Source organism: Miniopterus schreibersii (genome assembly GCF_964146895.1).
Source record: "Miniopterus schreibersii genome assembly, chromosome: 6".
Classification (NCBI taxonomy): domain Eukaryota; kingdom Metazoa; phylum Chordata; class Mammalia; order Chiroptera; family Miniopteridae; genus Miniopterus; species Miniopterus schreibersii.
In genome coordinates, this window is record NC_138107.1 from 23,436,574 (window position 1) to 23,454,386 (window position 17,813).

Here is a 17,813-nt window from a genome sequence, read left to right on the forward strand (position 1 = left end):
AAAAGTCCAAATATATTAGCAATTATAATAAAGTTTAATGGGTTAAATTTGCTATTTGAATTCAGAAATTTCAGATTTGCGTGTGGTTTTTAAGTCCACCTATATACTGCTTAAAACAAGAAACCTACCTAAAACACTAGTCAAGTGCCAAGAACAAATCATATCAAACTGACCTGTATTTCTTTGATGGGAGTACTAGGCTGCTATTAGATTACCACGCTCACGATATTTCAAAAATGAAAACAGATAAATGCAAGCTTAATATAAAACTAATTAAATGGCTCCCCAAAGGAGAGTAATACCATATGCCATCCTGGTAGGAAGTTTCTAGTCTTCCAGGACATTTGCCCTGTCCATTTAATTAGTTGTTTGTAATTTGGAGAGGGCAATGAGGAGCTGCAAATCAATTTCCAGACAAAGCTATGCTAAAAAAGGTTTCTAACTAAATGAAAGACTTTGGATGTAAAAGATCTCACCTGGATAAATAATGGGCCAACTGCAAGAAGACAAAATTCAAAAGAAACACAGGAAAATCCCAGGAGCCAAAATCTGGATTGTAGAATGCTCAATAGGACTCAGTTGGCTTAATAGCAGGAGGTCTGAGTAGACTGTAAGGTCTTAGCTAATGGTAAACTGAAGTAATTAGTGTGAACTAGCTGCCAACAATTTGTTTGGCCTTGGGCTACAAGTGAGAAAAAAGAACAGGGCTGCACCCTTTCCATTCAGCAACCAATGGTCAGAGAGAATCAAATTCAATGTGGCCAGAGAAAGCTGATGAGATTGGAGATGTAACTCCACACCATTACAAAAGAGAAACAGTCTTAGAAGATAATGTTTCACTTGTCTTCGAATACTCGCAAGACTGCCATGTGGAAAAGAAATTAACTTTTCCCTGTCACTCCCAGAGTACAGAATTAGGATCAATGCCTGGAAATTCCAGGGAGGAAGTTTTCAGTTTAATTCGAGGAAAATGTTTTAAATAAATGGGGATGTCCCTGAAACTGAAAGTGACCCATTACTGGATGTGCCAGGCATTGGCTAATTTGCTCATTAAGTATGCTAGAGAGAGAGAGGTTAACCCATCAAGTATTGCTGGTATAAACAATACTTGTATTGCAAACAACAGTTATTTGTAGGATAACTTCCAGTCCTATGATTATGTTGACTGGAGTGTGTATCTAAACTGAATCATTTGTTCAAATTGACCGATGCTTCAAGAAGTAGGTTCAAGCCCCACCTCCTCTAGGAAGCGAATCATGACAGAAACAGGCCATATCTCCCACAGGCTCTACCTCCAGTATTAGACCGTTTGAAGATCAATTACAGTCTTATTTTGCTTCTTAAAAATTAGATTTGAAATGGTCCATCTCCCAACTGTATCACAAGCAACCTGGAGTCATGGAACATCAATCTACCCTGGTAGCCAATGAAATTACATATGCTGGCTTATCACTTCTCTTGCTTTTTACATATAGCATATATTCAATATTTTCACAATTACCAATATATACTTGCTGTGAAAGTGATGACATACAAATTACTAACTTCCTTGGGACTTCCTGTGTCCCCCATGCCCCTCTGATATATCAAAATCCCTGTATTTTTCTACTTAAAACTTCCAAACTCCCTAATGAGAATAATGGTTGCAGAAACTGGAACCCATTATTGCCACTTTTGTAAATATAAAATATGCCTTCTCCCTTTCCCTTTTTACCTTAGAACATACCAATAGCTGGCCCTAATAAAAGATAAATGCCAGGAGAAGAAAGATTGTGAAGAAATAAAAGTCAAAATTTGCAATTCTCTAGAGTGTAGAGTAATAGCAAAGCCTTGCACTCTAAAGAAGCCAGGCTGCATCTCCTCCTCTTCAATGCAGTTTGGAAAGAGTGCAACTCTGTGTAAGTGGGTTCCTTGAAAACACAGCTTTGGGTAAAATAGATTGGCCTTGTCTAAGGACTGGAAATACTAAAACAATAAAAGAGAGGAAAAGAAAAAACTTTCTTCTGCTAACTTTATAATAAATGCTCATTCTTTGGGGAGAAACAGAAAGAGGGGATAAACATACACACATTAATTTTAAACTTGCCATTAGTATTCAAATCAAGTTTGAAAATGGGAAACTATAATTGCTTTTCTAGACCTATGTAGGCTGCTTCAGGCCCAAAGCTCAAAAACATGGCAAGTTACTAGAAGAGAAATTTGGAATTCTACTTGACAGCCATATCCAAGATGATGCAGAAACACTTAAAATGCACAAACTCCTTGCATTACTCAGGCTTAGCACTTAATAATGGAATAGGTCTGGCCAAAAATGACCAATCTGAAGTTACACTATCCACCTAAAAATTAAAAATATTTAGAGCCACAGTTATGAAAGCGCAGATGCACAAATGACTCTAAGTGTCCGATATCGCTAACTGTCCAGACATTCATTTAATTAACTCACTTAGAAGGACTGAGAGATAAAAAATATTCACACTTATTTCCAGGGTTGACATCTGTAGTCTAAAAATAATTGATTTTTATTTTTCCAAAGCCTCCATAACTTCCTTCTGTTAAGACTCAGCCATTTCAACTCATTTTATCATGGCTTTTTGTTGTTTCATTTCTGGCTTAATAGAAGATATGCTTAGTCTGAATACTTTGTAGAAGCTTCCTGATGTGCATTATATACATTGAACTTATTAAAGTTCAGATGAGAACATAGATCTAACCACAATCCCTAATTATAAACCTTTGTACTAGTGGGGGTGAGACAATTAACATACAAACAACCACAACAGCATCCTCAGGGCCTTCTACCCTAAGCAGCAATGGAACAGAGTTGGAGCTTTGTGGTTTGACAACCAACCCTGACATCCAAAGCATCCACGGGGAAAAGTGCTAAGAGATTGTTAGTCCTTGAAGACAGGGTTGTGTCTTATTTATTGCTGTATCCCTAGGATCTAGTTTAACCATAGAAAGGGCTGAAAATATTTGCTGAATGGATGAGTTAATGCATATCCCACATAGATGAGGCAAAGGGATACTGAAACCCAGGGCTACATCTGCCCCAAGAAAAAGCTATCTTCTGATTTTCACAGACTGTCGATATTAGCTATCTATGGCCCTCACCAAAAAGATCTCTACAATTGCTAAACCTAGGAGCTTGTGACAAGCCACCTGCAGCTGTAAGCAAGAATTGAGGATACCTTTAATCCCACCCAACAACCACAGTGACTTCCTGGGACTGAGACAAGTGGCAAAGGATGACAGCATCTCGGACTCCAGAATCAACACTGACAGTTACAAGGAGTTGCTCTCAAAGCCTCTGTTATGGCTGTTATGCTTTGCCAGCTTCGGGAGGTCCCTCCCCTGCACTGGCCATTCCCTCTCCCCTAGCACAACATGGGTAATGACAAAAACCTGAATTTGCCTCTCTTCCATGACTCAGGTTTTATGGAAGATGTTCTCATCTAAAGAAGTAACAAGCTTTTCAAAAGATAGATATTCAAATCACAAATGTGTAAAAGCTTAGAAATAGGGAGAATGTTGTATTTATGATAACAAATTATAAGCTAATTTGAGTACTTGTCATCGGCCAGGCTCTGTACTCAGGTATTTGCATTATCACATTTAACCTTCCTAAACACACTATGAAATAGGTCCTAAGATCCTCAACAAATGGATGGGCACATTGAGCTTTGAAAGGTGAAATGCCATACACAAGGTCACACAGGTGCTAAGTGTCAGGGCCACAACTGCACAACACCCATGATTTCGACTATTATCTCATGTGGTCTTGATGTAGTAGAGTACATAATATTCTTTTTGCATTCACAAGGAGTAATAAACTGATTTTTCTGCCTTTAAGAAAAATTTCTTGTGTCATTTTAGCCAGATTTTACTATCTGTATTTAGTGTGTCTGATATGTAAAAAGTACATCTGGCGTAACATGTACTTTATGAATTACAGGAGCATAAATTAATCACACAATAACATCATTATCTCTCATTTGTATGGAAATTCAAAATTATAACCTCAAATGTTTCTGTCTACAAAGCATGTAGTTATGCATTCGTTCAGTATTATAAAAGTAATACGTGTATATTAAAAAATAAACAACAGCAGGAAAGAAAATATTTATCATTCTGCCACTTAAACACAACCATTAACATTTTGAGAAACATGTAATTTAGAGCTCAAATATATAATTTGATTACTCATCTAAACATGATTTCCCTCACAAAAGCCATAATTCAGAATCAGGGGGAAAAAATTTTTTTCAAGTGTTGAAATTTTTTTCAAGTGCTGAACATTATTTATATAATTCCCACATGGAGGCAAAAGAAAAATTTGTTTAGCCATCATGAAAATGTTCTGGAAATAAAAAGACCTGGTATTTCATTACTCTTCATTCACAGTAACATCCATCTTCAGTGCACATTCAAGAAGCATGCTGATAGGAATTTTAGGAATGCATTCTCCATTTCTCAGTAGACTGACTTCCCAAAGAATGCTACTCCACAGTGACTTCAACTCCATACACAGACGCTCTAAGCTGCGATTATTTACATGTTCCATGATGACCGCAAAGGGTGCTTTTAACCAAGAAAAAGAAAATTATGCAAAGGGCAAAATGAGAGAAAACTTTACAGTCACACCTGCGCAGCTCTCCGACTGTAGACTTTCCTAAGCTACCAACTTTCAGTAAGTTGGTGGCAGACTAGGATGAGAAACCAGATTTCCCATTTCTTGGTCTAGAACCTTCTTGGAAATAATGAGAGCATCTATTTATGTATTACTTGACATATAAATATTATTGCTATTATTTAAATGGTAGCATAGAAAGGCCACGTAATGTGGACTGTAGGTACCTACCTGCTCACACTATACACTCCCATATTTGCTTTCACTAAATATACAGGAATTCGCGTTAGGCTCCATGTGCCTCCACTTGCCATCGAGAGCTCTTTCACCCCTGCCCCCTCCTCACCAAAGGGACCCCAGTAGGGATTCTGTCTGTACCATTCTAGTTAAGACAGCTACCATGTCATGCCTGCTCCTCACAGATTTTATTTCACTCTCATTTCAAACCTTAATCCAGAGGTGCTGGGTAACTAATGATTTGATGAGAGTGAGAAGAGTAAAGGCCCTGTAAAGTGATGCCCAGGCAGGCCGCCAAAGGGGAAGGGTAGCTTCTACAGGGCAGGGGTGGAGCTGCCTACATTCTCAGGACCTGGGATGTTTGCTTTCTCCACAGTGCCCCTCTCTGGGAGAACCTCTCCTCTCCTTGCCAAGACACACCATCAAACCACATTCAGCCCTTTCTACAGGTTGGCACATGGCATTATGTCAAATGAGAATACAAAAATGGTTTGAGAAGAAACCAAGTGACACATCATGCTATGCTTGTAGATTTTTCTAAATTTAAATGAAAACTTTTTTTTAAAATCCTCACCTGAAGATAATTTTTTCCATTGCTTTTCAAAGAGAGTAGGAGAGGGAGAGAGAGAGAGGAACATCTACGTGAGAGAGACACATCAACTGGTTGCCTCCTGCACGCTCCCCAACAGGGCCAGGAATGGAGCCTGCAACCGAGGTACACGCCCTTCACCAGAATCGAACCTGGGACCCTTCCATCTGAGGGCGGACACTCTAACCTGTAAGCCAAATCAGCCAGGGCAAAATGAAAACTATTTCTGCCTCATACATTTTTCATTTAAAGATATTTATAAAATGTTATTTTTATTCAATAAACTGAAGGGCATTTTCCCTTTAAAATAAATTTCCAATTGGCTTTTAATTGACTAACTAAACTGCACTTAGCAACTTCTCTAAATCCTCTGAGGACAGCCAGGTGTTTGATAGGCACTAAATCACTATCTGATGAATGGCTGAGCCCTTACAAAAAATGTTCCTCCCTGTCTTATCTTTAATACTCTATCTATTCAAGGTACTAGTGGAAAACGTGGACCTACACAAACCCCATCAGGTGGAATCAAACTCGCTCTTCCCAATAAAGTAGCAAAATTCATGTACGAAAGTTTTAGAGAATTTTTTAAAGTATGTATTTCAATAAGTTGTTTCAATCATTGAGTCACTTATGGATTTGAAAGTTTACCATAAAAATGTAATACATATTTTCTGAGTGTTTGTTGTTATTTATCCCTGTTACACAATAAACATTTTTAAAGCAATTTCCAAAGAATATTTACGGCAGAACAAACTTTCTATAAAGTTCAAACTTCACTACAATGACTTTTTACTTTAAATTTTAGAAAAGAAATTCTCTTGGTTCTTAATCTTTTCTTCTTAACACCAGTCACTGTAAAAACAAATAGTTAAGGGGTAACATAACACTGTAATCATGGCTAAATTGACCTAGATCAAAACAAGACAAGTCAAAACAAAAACTAAACAGTGACTCTAACACAAGCCACTGGCAGGATTCCCAGAAGGTCACCAAACTTGGACTTGAGAAAACTGTCAAAGTTTCCTGAAATTTTCAAAGGTATCTTCTGAGTTTTTCATTAGTGAAAACCAAAATGTCAAAGAAACAACAAAAAGGGAAAAAAACTAAATTAAATCCTTAGAAAAGACAAACCTAGTGGAAAAGGTTATCCTTTTCACAACAGATACCTACAGATTAATTTTCTTGTCACTGTGGACATATTGTTTTCAGTGGTTTTTCATTTAGGAAATCTTTTGAATAAATAACCCTGAAATCAAACTGGGTTAAATGGGACAAGATGACCTATAATTTTCCAAAAAGACACTCTCTCTTGGATTATGCGCCTCGTGTTACATTATCTGATTTTTCAGAAGGCAAGGTAGTAGAAGACAGGAAACCTTTAGCTGCTGTCCAGGGCCACCACTAGCTATTCAGGCATGAGCCCTTAGCCAAGAAGGATGTCTCCAAGCCTGTTTCCCCATTTATACCAGAAAACGTCTAATTGCCCTTACTGTTCTAACAAGTCTATGAGCACATGGGAATCCCATGAACGTAGTTAATAGGTCTCTTTATAAAGGACATAATTACATTATCCCTTTCACAATAAATTAACCAAAGGGATTAATTTTTTAACCAGCTTGAGCATCAGCATTCTAAAAAACTGTTCTCAAGTGATTCCAATGTGCAGTCAAGTTTGGGGACCAGTGACTTAAAGCAGTGATTCCTAACGTGTGGTCTCTGGCCAGCAGCAGCAGTATCTGGGAATTTTTATAAATGTTCAAAATGTTGTATCATTTTCAGAAAAACTTGACGTAATTCACGTCTTCAGAAAACAAATTCCCCCCCCTCGCTGAAACATAAAAAATATCAAATGAACATAATATAAATGACTACTTCTTTTTTAGGATCCAGTTTTCAGAGGTAAAGAAAGGAGAGCTTCAGCTTAAACCAATCATTAATGTCCACGGTAAAAGAACAGCAAATTGTTATTAAACATTTACTATGAGCCAGGCACTGTTAAAAAAAAATAAACAAAAAAACTTCCTATTTGTCAACTCACTCCTTACAACAATCCTGCTGAGGTAGGTACTATGACCCCATTTTTACTAATCAGAAAACAGAAGCAAAAGGAAAAGGTTATGTAACTTGTCCAAGTTCAAACAACTAGTAAGATCCAGAGTCAGGGTCAAGGCTAGGCAGTCGGGCTGAAGAGTGGATGTCTTTAATTATGAGGTGGAGAAAGTGGAGGAACTCGGCCTCCATGGCTAATTTTTTGAGTGAGATTAAACCACCTACCAGAAATAAACATTTCAACTTTGTTTTCACAAGAATGATTATGAATCAAGCTAAAGAATTACTATTGCACGCTGAACAGTGTAATCTAAAGATAATAAATAACAAAATAAAAACGTATCCATTTTCTGTGATGTGTTTACTCACAAGACTTTGGAGATTGGGTTTAAGAGTAAAACAATCCACTTTAAAACAAATAGGCCCTCAAAATGAACCCAAATGAATGCCAGGTAACTCTTATCAAAACCTTTCTAAGTGAGCCAGGTGATGTAAATCAAGTGCAATTACACAAACTTGTTTATGATCATCTCTGCTCCAGGCCTTATGCCTGTAAATGGAGAATTGTAAAATTACTGTAGGGCATTGCAATATTGATAGTTCCTAATTGGCCACATCCTGTCACTGAATTGCAACATCACAGACTCTCTTAGCTCTTCAGTTAAATTATCCAGAACACTAATTTGAGAACTGAGAGTTTGAATTTGCTTCCACAGGCCTTCATTTCTCCCATCAAGAGATGGGCCTCTGATCTTTCCTTCTCACCCCCACAGACAATCATTTCATATACAGTGAGCCAAACAAAAAAGCCCTACTTACATTAAATTGTAATTACATTTAATTCAATAACATTAAATTCAAATTCTACTCAATTTAATAACATTAAATTGTAATTTCAAAAGAATCCTAATAAAGACCTGATTTCCTGAATGGAGTCAGTAAGATGTTTATATGCCGGAACTTGGATTATGTTTAGTCTTCTAGAAGTCATGCAAGTTTGGTAACAGGCAAGGTATAACTACTTGCATTTGAAATGCGAATCAAAACTACAATGAGATACCACCTGCTAGAACGGCTATTCTCAACAACACAAGTAATAACAAGTGTTGGAGGGGTTGTGGAGAAAGAAGAACCCTCATTCACTGCTGGTGGAAATGTAGACTGGTGTAACCATTACAGAAAACATATGGAGGTTCCTCGAAAAATTAAGAAGAGAGCTACCATATGACCCAGCAACCCTTCTTCTACGTGTCTACCTGAAAAATTTTAAAACATTTATTGGCAAAGATTTATGTACCCCTCTGTTCATTGCAGCATTATTCATGGCGGCCAAGACATGGAAACAACCAACGGGTCCTCTGGTAGATGACTGGATAAAGATGTGGTACATACATACGGTGGAATACTACTCAGCCATAAGAAAAGATGAAATACTGCCATTTGGGACAACGTGGTTGGACCTTGAGAATATCATGCTAAGTGAAATAAGTCAGACAGGGAGAAAAAGGCAAGGACCATAGGATTTCACTCATAAGTGGGATGTAAAACTGAAACCAGTAAATGAACCAACAAGACAAACGAGAACTCACAGGCACAAACAACAGCAGGGTGGTCCCCCCTGGAAAGGGGGGCTTGGGGAGAAATACAGGGTAAAGGGGGCCAAACAGATGGTGAAAGAAGGAGATTTGACTTTGGGTGGTAAACACACAATGCAATATACAGATGATATATTATACAATTTTATACTTGAAACCTAAGTAATTTTATTAACCAGTGTCACTCCAATAAATTTAATTTTAAAAAGATACAAGATGAGTCATTAAAAGGTACTCAACTTAGAAATCTGCTATTCAGTTTATCACTGAAATTAAAGGAGAATCAATACGACTTTCAAAGTACAGAATCAATTGGCATCCTTTTTGGAATTCATAGTATAAATTTTTTCCCAGTAGAACCATTTGGTCCTAAGAGGATCATCCAGATCAGTTCCAACCAACGTGAAAGAAATTGCTTTCTGTATGTGTGGTTTGAAGCATTTCGAAACTACTGCATATGACCCTTAAAGGACCTCAATTGCCCTTTTTGCCAATTTAGGCCTGTCCCTGCTGTGTGTCCTCATTTTGCTTTGTCTTATATTGTCTTGAACAAACCTTGATGTAACTGGTTAAGGTTTCATTTTATTCTCTCTTTCAAGAACCTAAGAAACACCAGACAGTACTCCCCAACTGGTTCTCCTGGAGGCCACACGTGCCACTTTAGGTGCTCTCTTACCATATGAATTTTCTTTTATACGGAATGACATCCTGGAGAGCTAGAGTTTAAGACTACTTAAATGTGAATGTTAATAGATTATGAACTCCACCACATGATGAAATCCTTCACCATAGACAGTGAGTAGACAAAAACAAAGCGGCTCGTTTGCAGCTAAGCGCCTTCAAATTTTTTTCTAGAAAGTTCTATATAAAACATGCAAAAAAATCCTGAAGACCAACAGAGGATATCCATATGTTCACACTCAGGTAAAAAGCAAAAACTTTAAATTCGAAGGGTGAGTTTGGCATGTAAATAAACACGAAATCTGACCATGTTACCAATATACTGTATTTTTTCATTTCAAGGTGTTTGGGAATTAGGTTCTTGTGGGGTTTTTTCAGTTTGTGTGTGGTATGTGCGTATTTTAAGCTAACACATGTTTAATTTACTACACCAGACACTACAGAAGTATTATTTCATTTAACTCAGGCAATACTGTGAGAATTATGAAGTACGCTTTATACTACTACAGTCCCCATTTTACAGATGAGGAAACTGAGACTTGGAGAATTTATGCCACCACCCAAGAGCATAGAGAAGCAGAAGAGCAGGTGTTGAACCTGCAGGAACAGCAGCTTGGGAAGTAAACATTCTCTGCATGGAAAGCCTTGGTACAGTCAGCACTGTGTTCACCACAGCACACGTGCTGGGACTGGAGCCATGCCTTTTTTTTTTTTTTTTTTTTTATCCCATGTTAGATTTTCTAATCCACTTAAGCTTATTTGCAAAGTCCTTTTATTTCTGTACTAATGACTTAAGAAGAGCTGGAATTTTTTTAGCCAAAATTTTGAAATCTCGGGTCTCTCTAAAAGGGGAAAAGAAAGTGCCACTTCAGACATTCCAAGACCTGGAATGCTGAATTCCCTCTCGCTCTGGAGAATTGGCACGGATCCCTGGAACCCCCAATGGCTTTTTAAAACAAGACTGCATATGAGTCCTGTCATGTGCACCGGTGACAGGAATAACCTGGGATCCTGTCATCAGGGGCCCGAGGCAAGACTCGCAGATACTTTCCTCTCTGGCTTCATTTCAACTCTGAAAAAAATGAAATTCTTCATCTCTCCTAAAGCAAAAACGCTAATTCAGGTATGTAAAAATCGCTCAAGATGACGGCTAAGCCTCTGCCCTTTACGGGGGTCCTCCACAGTTCACAGTATACCTTGTATTTTTCCCAAAATGGCCTGTTTCGCCCTCCTCCGCGGAGGGGCATTTGCAGCTGTGCGCGCTCACCTGGCCCACGTCCCGAGCGGCGCGCGCTCGCCGCCCCTGGCGGCCCCGCTCCCAGGGGCCCCGCCCCGCCCCGCCCCGCCCCAGGGTTTGCATTTCTCAGGGTTCCCAGGTGAGGCCGGCGCTGCGGGCCCGGCCGGGCGTGAGAGCCGAGGCTCTGCCCACTCCCGCGCTCCCACCCTGCTCCACCGGGAATCACCTGGGAGCGGTGTTTTAAATTGGATGCCCAAAGTCCCACTCCCAGAGAGGCTCACCTCATTGGGCTGGGGGTGCTGCTCACGCCCCGAATTTTATTAAACCTCCCGAGGGAGCCTCGTGTGCAGCCAGCGAGAGGACCCTCTGGTCCACCCCGCACAGCCCCAGGCCCCGCGCGCCCCGCGCCCTGCTCCCGCGCGCACCACGTGTGGACGCCGCGGCCCTTTCCGAGCAGACAGAGGCCAGGGAAGTAAATGCCCGCACGTTACACGTTCTCAGAGGCCAAACGCTCCGAGGCAGAACTCCGCGCCCCGCGAACCTCTAGATTCATTAACACCCAAGGAACTTCGCAGGACAAACCTGCCGTCCCACCGTCCCCGCGGGGCGCGGAGTCCGCCTCCGGGTTCACCGCGCATTGCAGCGCGGGCAGGAACCTGCACCCTCAGGGCACCCCAAATGCCCGCCTGCAGCCCCGGAGGGCCCGCCCTGAAGCCCCCTAGTTGTCACTCGGGCCAGGAGACGGGAGAAAGCGGTGCCACCTTACCTGGCGCGGCGTCCAGGGTCCGGGTCGCGGTCGCAGCCAACTGCGTTCTCCGCCAGGGGTACGGGGTGTCCCGGGCGGTGACCAGCGGCACCCCGGAGAGAAGCTGGGCCGCGGCGGGTCTGCTGCCCTCCGCCCGGAGCCCGCGTCCCGGCAGCGGCCCTGCAGAGCGCGGCGGCTCCCGAGCGCGCTCTCGGCCCCCTGGAGGCGGAGCCCGGGAGATAAGGTTCGCGCTCCCCACCCGCCCCCTTTCCGGGGCGAAGGCCAGAGGGTGGGTTTTGGATCTGGCTCTCGAAGCGCCAACTGCTAGTGGAACCCTGATGGACACATGCTCACTTCCAGCGCCGCTGGGACCAGAAAATACACCCCTGAGAGCGGGCAGAATGAGGCGGGAAAGGTGCAGGCGACGCGGAGGTGGAAAGGACCGGCGCGCATCCGGGCGGGGGCCTGGGCGCATCAGCGCGCTCGTCCCGGGAGGCCTTCCTCCCTCCTTCCTCCCCGGGCCCGTGAGAAGGGCCCTGGGGCGCCAGGGGCGGGCACCCTAGTCTGCCCCACAGCCTGTAACCTGCGGCCGTCGCTGCCCGAAAGCCCGAGAGGGGCTCACTTTCACACAGGTGCGCAGTTACCTTTGAGGAGTTAGGAGGCGCAGGGAAGTCCTGGAAAAAAGGTGACTGGCTTAATAAAGGGGTGCTCTGTGCTCTGCCCCTTTTAGTCCATCTTTCAGAGTAGCCAGGAAGTTCTTTAACGTTCCCGTTCTTGGGGCTCCATTGTCCTCTGGCCCCCCAGCTGGCTCCCTCCCCCCTTCTCACTCTGCTCCCCGGGGCGGCCTGTGGGCCTCCCTTATCCGCACCCGCGTGCGCTCTCACTGCGCTTCCTTCTGCCTCCAAAGCTCGGCTCCTCTTCATTCAAGTCTCAGCGTCACTCCCAGAGTCCTCCCTGCACAACCCAGCCAGGTGGAAACCCCACAACCATGCCATCCCCTAGCCCCACTTTTTTGGGGGAGGGGGGTAATTTTATTACTTGTTTGTTGCGCTTTTGTTTTGCTCCCATCTCAAGGTGAGCTCTGTGAGGACAGAGGATGGGTCTTCTACTCAGCTTTACCCTTTGTCTCTAAGGCAATACCTGGAACATAGTAGGTGTCTAATAAATAGTGGCTGAGTGAACGCGTGAATCAGTATCTCCCCAACGGAGAATCTTGACAGAGGAATGCCTTCCCTCTATCTCAGTCCTTCCGAGCTCAAGGTCAGATGCAAACACACAGGAGCGATGATCATTTCCTACATCTCCATGCATTGTACATACATTCATGTCATACACAGCCCATTGTTATGTAAATATGCTTCTTCGTGGATATTTTCATATCGATGGAAATGTAAAAATAATTTTTCAGTATGAAGACATGGATAACAATTTCCAGACACTACTTTTATTAATGAAGAGAATACAGTCCAAATTCTCAGCAAATGGCCTCTTCTACTTTGCAGAGGAAACTGAAGCCTGTCAAAACCAAACCCGCACCCAATCGCTTCTGCTTTGCATCTATTAAAATAGAAAAGGGGGTCCCCCCACCTTTAATCTGTGTCCCACCGCTTTCTGTCTCCTCAGAAACCACCCTATTTGTGGCTCCAATTCTCTCTTGTATCTTTAAACTCATCCTCTTAGAAAGCTTATTTGAACTTCCTCCAGGCTCTCCTACCCCAGTTCATTACATACTGCTCCTCTTACCACTCCCTAAAACTGCTCCAGCCTAAAACTGCTCCGGCCCAGTTTGCGAGCAATCTCCACTATTCCACGACCAGCCCTACTTTATCAGATACTGATTCAGAAGCGTGGTGATGGGGCCTAGGGATCTGCAGGTGGCAGAAGCTCCCCCTAGGTCATTATAGTACACAGTTTTTGTTGAGGCTGTTGCAAAGGCCACCTGTCAGTTCTTTCCTCTCTAAATCTCTCAGTAGTTTTCGACCTAGTTGGTCCCTACTCTGCCCATCTTGAAATATTTTCTTCCCCTGTCCTTACTTTTCACCTACCTACCTGTCTCTGCTACAGGCCCTTCTTCTGTCTCTAGGTGCTCAGCCCCAAGCCTTCTTTTCTCCCAGTGAGCTCTCCTTCAGCCAGGTTATCCATTTCCATAGCTTCTTGGATAGTTGGGATTCTTAATTTTCATCCAGTATTCTGTACACATATATATATTAATTTTTCTGGGGAGAGGAATTTTAGATTCTTTTAGATTATCAAAGCATAGCCCTCTGACCATTCTTCCACCCACAGAAAGGTTAAGAGCCCTTCATCTACTCGTATGCCCACATCTCCAACCCAGATCCCTTTCCCCAAATTTCAGCCAGTATCCCAACTGTTCACCGGACATCTTCATTTGTATGAATGACAGACACTTCAAATAAAATACGGTCAAACCTGAGCTTATTACCTTTCTGTCCCCCTCGAGAAGAAACCTGCTCCTGCTCTCGACATTCCCTATCTTTCCCAAGGGCCCACCATTCATCCAATTGCTCAAGACAGGGCTTTCCATAGTCTCCACTCTAAAGTACGTCTGAGCCTGTCCTGATTCAAACACCAAGATGATTTTCTAATACTGTTAAGGTAAGCTCTGAGCTCTTCAGCCTCTCTCCACTACTGTTACCTTGCTTACCTCGCAGGACTTCCCACTTCCTCCCACCTCCCTACCCCCCTATCCTCTAAACACTCTCCACACTGAACTGCTGCTGCTGCAGACCCTCCTTGCCCAGATGTCCTTTCTATAGAAACTGTGATAGGGTCCATTTATGTTGTTTTAAACTGCAAAGTTTGTGGTAATTTGTTACACAACAATGAAAAATTAACACAGTGAACTGAAGTCCAACTCTTCTAGCAAGGTATAAATTTCCTGAGCTACTCATTTTAATAAATGTAATATATTTTTGATATACAATTAATATTTATTATATCCCTCAATAACTATTTTATTTATTATTTAATTTTATTTGATTATTAATTGTTTAGTTACTGATTTGGCAAATTTAAGATATATATTAAATATTTTAACTATTTAAGTAAGACTTGCATGTAAACACTTAAATTTTAAAATTAGATGAAATATATGCTTGGCAAGTAAAATTTCTCAGTTTTTGTTTTAGGACATAATTGTGCCCAAATCTACAATATTGCCTCTTCCTCATCAACAACAAAGATCTAAGTCATAGATTCCAAAATTAGGGCAAAAGAGACCAAAAGAATCCTCATTTCCTTTGCAACCCTCTTTGTCTTCTCTCAGCACCATCCATACCTCCTACCCCATGGACATAGAAGGAACTGTTTCAGTAGGATTGCCTATGACTGACACAGTGCTCCACTAGAAACGCCTTCTGGCCCAGCCCACGTAGTTCAGCTGTTGAGCGTCGACCTAGGATCCAGGAGATCGCAGTTTGATTCCTGGTCAGGGCACATGCCCAGGTTGCAGGTTCAACCCCCAGTAGAGGGTGAGCAGGAGGCAGCCGATCAATGATCCTCTCTCATCATTGATGTTTCTATCTCTCTCTCTTCCTCTCTCTAAGATCAATAAAGACATTTTTAAAAAGAAAAAAAAGAAATGCCTTTCCCTCTGGCTTTTCAAAGTTCACTTCTGCTCAGGGTAACAATTTTTTCTCTTCTCCAGAAGAATAAGCCTATATTATTGCTATACTATCAAATTTTAAGTATCAAATTCTCAACAAAAAAGGCATATTTAATCAAGCTACCACACCGAGCTGAACAGATACAACCAGAAGTCAGCACCCATGAGAGCAAGTGCCATACTTATATTGATCACCATTACATTTATCAAGTGAATGAATGAACTAATGTGACAAGACAAAGGGAGGTTAACATCACTGTGTACACACTGAACCTACTGATACACTCCAGGCACCGCACTAAACTTTTGGGACATATAAGTGAACAAAACAAGCTCCAGCCCTCCCTCATAAATAGCTAACACCACCCTAAAATAACGTGCCATTCACAAAGGCAGGCAGTTCTCAAATGCTCTCTCTAAGATTGCAGAAAGGGTCATCCCAAGAAAATGTTATGTTCCCACCCTTTCCTCCAGTAATATTATGTAACTAAAATATAACTAAAACTCAAATCAAGGGCATGTGTGAAGGGTATAAGAAGTTGCCTGGAAAGGGAAAGGGCAAATTACCTGGTGGTCTTGGAGGTACAAACCACAGAAGCCAACTCTGGATGAGTTCAGCAGCAAAGGAATGTATTGGAGTGATAGTGGCCACAGAATTGATAGGAAGGCTGGAGAACCGGGCTTGGACAAAGACAGACGGTCAGGGCAGAGTCTGTGCAGCAGACACAGCTTGATAGTTTGGTAAAAGCACCACAGCTTGAGAGAATGGACCACAACTGTTTTTTCTGCCTTTGCAGGGTTCCACCTAAGAATAAAAGTCCAGAGAGAGAATCCAGTTAGCCAGGCTTCGGTTAGATGCCCACTGCCCTAGCTAGGGGAGGGTAGGTCGGCAGTTCCAAAGCTGGTGGCCAGAAAATGTCTGACCACAGGACACCAGGTGACAATCAGGAACTGGGTATTATCTGATCAACCTGAAAATGAAGTCAGCCCTGCCCAATAGAACTCCTTCAAATACAGAGTAGACTTAAGTAGTTCCCAGAGTCATGAGGAAGTTGCTTGACCAGGGGGCCAACCTTGAAGCAATTCCCATGGGAGGAATGTCCAGGGTGCTGACCGAAGAGGCTGGGGTCACATGCTCCATCCTTAGAGCCAGGAGCAGAGCCTCATCTGGAGCCCACAGACTAGAAGAAAGAGATGGTGGTTCTTCAAATAGAACCAGGGCTCCGTTAATTGAAAAAGAGCAAACAGACCTGAGAGATGAGATACCAAAAAGCTACAAATATTCTCCAAAGTCTACACCTTTGCTGTCCAGCTTCCAAATGCATTCTTTTCCCAAGTAAAGACAGCCCCAAACCTCATCAGAGTACCATATTCAGCTCCAAATCCAAGGTGTGCATTTTTCTTGGTCACGCTTAGATGGTCCAACAACCCGTGGCTAAATGATCAAATTAACGAATGTCAGTGTTGGAGAGAGAACTACAGTAAAGGCCTCCCACTTGGAAAAGGGTAGAAAAAAGTGCACTTATCATCCCACCACCCCTGTCCATAATATATCCTGCTGAAAAGAAATAGCCAAGACGGTCCCCTGAAAGAGAAGTGAGCATCCTTATCTGCCCTCCAGGAGGATATCTCTTGACCATTCATTAGAGGACATTTTTGCCAAGGTTGAGGTCTATCTGAGAAGATCTTTCATCTCCAGGAGGCTTCTGGTCAATTCCAGAATCTAGACATCTATTTGAGGATTCTGGTTTCCTGGCAGCAATGTCAGGCTTCTACCCATCTCCCTAGCCTCCTTCTAGAGCAATTATAAACAGGGACGTGGGGTGGAGAGTCTTGCCCAGTCTGACCTTTGTCTTCAAACTATGGCCCAACTGCATCTTTGAAGTGAATGACATTCTCTCTCTTGACAATCAGATGCTGCATGATAAGAGCTCCAGGCAAGGGTGCTTAGGGATTCATCTTCACCCAAAGGCAATCTTATTTCCTTCCGTGGTTCCCACCTTCCTACTTTTCATCACACTCACTTTATCACTAAGCAGAAAAGTCAGCTTTTCCAATTATCCAAGGCTCCAGAGCACCAGGCTTTAAGCCATCCCATTTTGTAGGTTCCAATCAGTGTCTTTAGAAAAGCTTTTTTTTTTCTTCCAACTTTCCCTGTTTTCAAAATGGGCTTCAGCTTACTTGTATCAGTTCCTTCTTGGGTCTTACCAAAGATTGCAAGATGTAGGCAAAAACGTTACTATCTTCACTTTTGTTTTCTGTGTCTCTGAAAGACTCAGGTGGTCTGAGTCCCAGAGTCACTACAGGCTGGAGCTTAACAAGCTTTCCCCCTATTGAATCATAACCATGGCAGCTTCCTCAGCCCTGGACAGGTGCATCTTTTCTGTCTTCCATCTTCCCTTGCATAGAATTTTGCACATTAGGC

The 17,813-nt window shown here is 42.3% G+C and overlaps 1 protein-coding gene across 1 annotated transcript in view; it reads right to left on the reverse strand.

The window, feature by feature from the left end:
• COL21A1 (collagen type XXI alpha 1 chain) overlaps window positions 1-11,976 on the reverse strand; it is a 164,471-nt gene extending 152,495 nt beyond the window's left edge. Inside the window, exon 1 of the mRNA XM_081141626.1 lies at window positions 11,785-11,976. The gene's annotated coding sequence lies outside the window, so the exon portion shown is untranslated. The remainder of the gene's footprint in view (window positions 1-11,784) is intronic.
• Between the last annotated feature and the right edge of the window lie 5,837 nt (window positions 11,977-17,813).